Source organism: Schistocerca cancellata, chromosome 8 (assembly GCF_023864275.1).
Source record: "Schistocerca cancellata isolate TAMUIC-IGC-003103 chromosome 8, iqSchCanc2.1, whole genome shotgun sequence".
Taxonomy (NCBI): domain Eukaryota; kingdom Metazoa; phylum Arthropoda; class Insecta; order Orthoptera; family Acrididae; genus Schistocerca; species Schistocerca cancellata.
The window spans coordinates 422,060,069-422,065,024 of NC_064633.1; positions in this window are offsets into that span (position 1 = coordinate 422,060,069).

Below are 4,956 nucleotides of genomic sequence, written 5' to 3' on the forward strand. Positions count from 1 at the left end.
ACCTCTACTTGTACATCTACATCATTAGTCTGCACTTCACAATTAAAGGTCTGGCAGAGAGTTCATCAAATCACCTTCAAGCTATTTTTCAATCTTTCCACTCTCGAACATCGAGTGAGAAAAACGAACACTATACTCTGTCCATGAGATGTCTGATTTCTTCATTTTTGTTATCACTATTTCTGCCTAGGTGACCAATTCATCAAATAGGTTTATTTCACCTAGACCTGTTATACGTGACTAAATATCTTCACTGTCACACTGAAATTCGACCTCAAGGGAGACAACATCTTTGTAAGCTGCAATGAACAGTCGCCTTCAGTAGTGGGATAAACTATGTTGTGGTGAAATTTTTTAGTGTGAGTTGCCTATATCAGGGACAGGTTATACATTCAGGGGCAAACCTATTGTTCTCCTTTGACTGACAGGTCCTTAACCCATTGTTCTGCTAAAATAATCCTCCCTTTTGATTGACAGGTCTTTAACCTACTGTTCCTTGGCACCCTCCCCCCCCCCCCCCTCAGGAATAATCCAACCCACCCATTTCCCTCGCTGCTACAGATACACTTTCAGGTCTAAGTTTTTTGAATAGCCCCCTTTTATCAGTTTGATTGACTACTTAATTAAATTGATAAATTAATCAACCCCTCCCACTCTAGAAAACCCCTCTCTCGAAAAATGGCGTGGAAAAGACTCAGTTAGTCGGTGATTTGGAGGGAATTCGATTGCAGTGTATGGAATATCATTTAAACAATTTAGGCGATGTATGGCATATTTTTAATTATTTTTGTCAGTGTATGGAATATAGTTTATTTGTTTAGTTAAAGAATTTGTCAGGAAGTCAATTGCAGTGTATGGAATATTGTTTAAACAATTTAGACAATGTGTGGAACATTGTTTAATTAAACAATTTTGGGGATTCAAGGCGGTGTATGGAATATAGCTTACTTTTTTATTTAAAGAATTTTTCAGAAAATCTATTCACTCCCACCACCACCCTATCCTCTCTCCCCATCCCCTTTCCCCTTCCCCTCTTCTACCAGGAAATTGGAGGCTCTGCAATGGAGAGGAAGGATCTCACGAAGGGAAGTTTAAGGGTATATTGTTTATTCATAAAAAATTCTTTGGGGGGGGGGGGGTTGGATTTCTCTTGCTCATCATTCTCTGCTGTTTGGAAAGATGTTGGTTTTGTAAGAAGTAAGATCACGTAAGGAATACCATCATGAAACACACATCACACATAATTACACTGGTAAATATCTTTGAATCACAGGAATACCATCATGAAACACACATCCCACATAATTACACTGGTAAATATCTTTGCATCACAAAGAATGCATCCATCCAGGGGGAGCCGCGAGCCAAATCGTCATAAGCCGAACTCTCTGAACTGGTTGTATACAAATCGAATGCTAGCTATGTCACACAACTGATGCTTCCTGACAGAACGACGGAAAAAAAGGTCAAATGGCCTGCAGCAATATCTCTCTCTTTCTTTAGAATACATCATCAGTCTACCATTAAATCGTACCTCGTTACAGTTCCATCTCAACCGATCACTCCATCCACTCTCTGTCATCCTTTAACGCAGATGCATGTCAGTTTTCAGGCAGATGGTTCTCTGTTTACCTAGAAAGCGTCAAATACAGTAGTCAACTAATGTGTATCGCTGTAACCTCAATAGACAAACAGTAGAATGCTGCCTCAACGGAAAAAAACTGTTTCCCTGGTTCCTGGTGCTTCCATGTCAACGTTCTCTCGGATTCCTCTTGCTGTCTCATACTCGTTGCCATGTACAAGAATTGTTTTGCACCAAATAGATGACACGCAAGTACTTCCTCAATTTCCCCGCATTTCGGCGTATTTTCCCTCAATTTATAAGTATTTTCCGTCATGGATTTTATGTCACTTTTACCCACGCCATCATGACATCACTTCTCGTTCTGTGTTCTAAAATTGCTATTAAATGTAGTTCAGCTGCCAACATGTAACACAAGTGCACTAATTTTCTGGTTGGGCGGCATAGTATAGCACTGTACGGGTGGAGGCGACTGGATGCATTCGATTACAATGCTATACTATGCCACCCGATTAGAAAGACGGGTGGAAGACACACTTGCTGGTTCTCTAGACATGAGAAGCACCTTAGTTGACTTTGTAAATTATAAGCATGATTTGGAATCTGTTATATCACTGACATCAGTAATCGCGAGTGAAAAAATATCAGTTTCCTCTACTTTTTTCGAATTCTCATGTAAAGATATCCGCAGACGGGGTAAGTTTCTTGTTACTCAGTGGTTTACAGGTTGCTGCACCTCCATAAAAGTTTCGGGTTTCTAGAGAAATAATTTTTAGTCTAAATCTTCGGAATTATACTGTGAAATCGATCAGTAGCATACTGCGGTGTGCTTGTATCGAGAATTATAGCGTAAATGGTATAATAATCTGGCAAACCTTGTGAAAATACATATGTTCTTGTAATCCCAGAGTCTGAAGATGGGTGCGCAAAGCAAGCAAGCAAGCAAGCAGGTCAGGGACAGAAACAGTAACGCCTTTGTGCTGAGGGGAACCAAACTGCACCGCTTGTCTGAAATGTGTATGTTGCAGTGTAAAGCTACAATAACTTATGTTTTCGCATGTCAATAGAAAATGACTGCGTGTCCTATCGTGAGAGAGGTATGGATTTGATGTGGAGAACTGCAATAGCCATAAGGGGATCGAAAGATTTTTTTATGTGGAAAATTTTGTGCGTTATATATACATTGAGACCCGTTCCAGAACCAGTCCTATTTAATTTTAGTTACGCCTATAAATATGTGCCTGGTTCCCAATATCTTGTGAGTCTGGAGATGGCCATAGAAAGCATAGCATCGACGAAGCAGGTTGGGGCCGGAAACAGACTCTCAGTGAACGCCTTTGTTCCAGGCTGAGGCTTGTCTATCCTTAGTACACCAGTTCAGAGAGTCTGGGAAAGATTCCGGCTTACGAAGATTTGGCTCATGACTACCACTGGCAAGGTGAATAGTTAACTAATGCTCACTTTCCGTTGAGTCACCTTTGGGACAGCATGTGTCACGTGTATACACTGTGGAAATTTGAGAAGATTCAGTACGACGAGAGCTTGCCCTGGGGGTATTGATAGCGTTTGAACTCCTACCATTCAGATCCTCCTGGGGTTGGGGGTCGTCCACAGCCGGCTGGCCTCTCTCTGGCTGACACATGTTCTGCGTCTGTGGTTCAAATGGTTCAAATGGCTCTGAGCACTATGGGACTTAACATCTGTCGTCATCAGTTCCCTAAAACTTAGAACTACTTAAACCTAACTAACCTAAGGACATCACACACATCCATGCCCGAAGCAGGATTCGAACCTGCGACCGTAGCGGTTGCATGGTTCCAGAGCGTCTGTGGTCATGGGTCATGTTTACAGGTGCAGTTTCCTCTGTTGGTGCTGCACTGCAGCACAGTGAGTACGTGGGATGTATTTGACGATCTGTAGACCACTTTTGTGGAGTTTAACTGTCAGTGCAATATAGCGATCTGTACAGAATAGTTTTGCCACTGAAAGTCTCGTCTGCAGGAAAAAATGGCGGACAATGCTCCCATATCGGCAGCAGCAGCAGCAGTGTGGTGATAAATTCAATAAGAACTGATGAGAATTCCCCATTCATTCACAAGACATCCTTGGTGCTGGGGCATAGGTGCCTCTACAGACTGGTTTGAACAACATGGGGGCAAGGTATCTACGGAAAATTCTGAGAGTAACGGGATTTCCTTGTCCATGCGTTCAAGGACGAGTTGAAGCAGACCATACGTCTCTGGCATAATGCTGTCCCTCAGCCACCATTATGGGACTAGGACATCTCCAGTCCAGCAGCTGTAGGACTCCGAAAATTCCAGCCATTTTTCTCTTCTGTAGGACAGTGCTTCAAATTCTGTTTGCATTATTGTTCTGATTTTCTCGTCTGTGCTTAGACAGTGCTCTCTTTCCCAACAACAAGAATGCATTTATGATTAACGGTATTTTTGCAAGCATGCACAGACATGATGAAACCTTTAGCGGTGAGAACAAGGGTGAAAGGTTACCGTTTCTGAGATGTATGTCGGGAGCAGGAAGTGACACATGACAAACGGGCTGTTCTGTTAGGACTGCTAGGCTGTTATTCACATAGACATGTAGCATCAGTATAACACTGACAATCTATTAGCTGAGCCTGTGAGGGTGAGCCACTATGCAAACATCTCACTGGACCGCAGGTAAAAAGGCTATGCATCAGCCATGGTGACTAGGTAAACACGTGTTTCGACAGGAATTTATCAGGTATCAAGTATGAAAGGGATGCCACCACCTCATGCTTGTGGGACCCAAATGGACACCTGCGCATGGCTCGGCAGCTGACGGCTGTGCCGTCACTTCGCGGAGGCCGCCGGTGCACCCTGGCACTTGGCTGGATGTGCGGTGGCGTACTGTACAGTCCATTGGTCAGGGGACACCTGGAGATGCGTGCTTCGCGATCGAAAGATTATTACCAGTGTAATTACGTGTGATGTGTGTTTCATGATGGTATTCCTTGCATGATCGGAATAAAAAGGAGGCCGATCGATTTAATTACTTCTTACAAGACCTGCATCTTTCCAAACAGCATAGAATGATGAGCAAAAGAAATCCAAGCCCCACAAACTGAATTTTTTATAAATAAACAATATACTCTTGAATTTCCTTTCGTGAGATCCTTCCTTTCCTTTGCAGAGCAGCCAGTTTCCAGGTAGAGGGGAGGGAGAGAGGGGAGGGGGAGAGGGGGGATGGGCTGGCAGGATGGGGGATCGATTTCCTGAAAAATTCTTTAAATAAATTACCTATATTCTATACACTGCCTCCAATCCCCTAAATTGTTTAAATAAACAATATTCCACACATTGTCTAAATTGTTTAACCAATTTTCCATACACTGC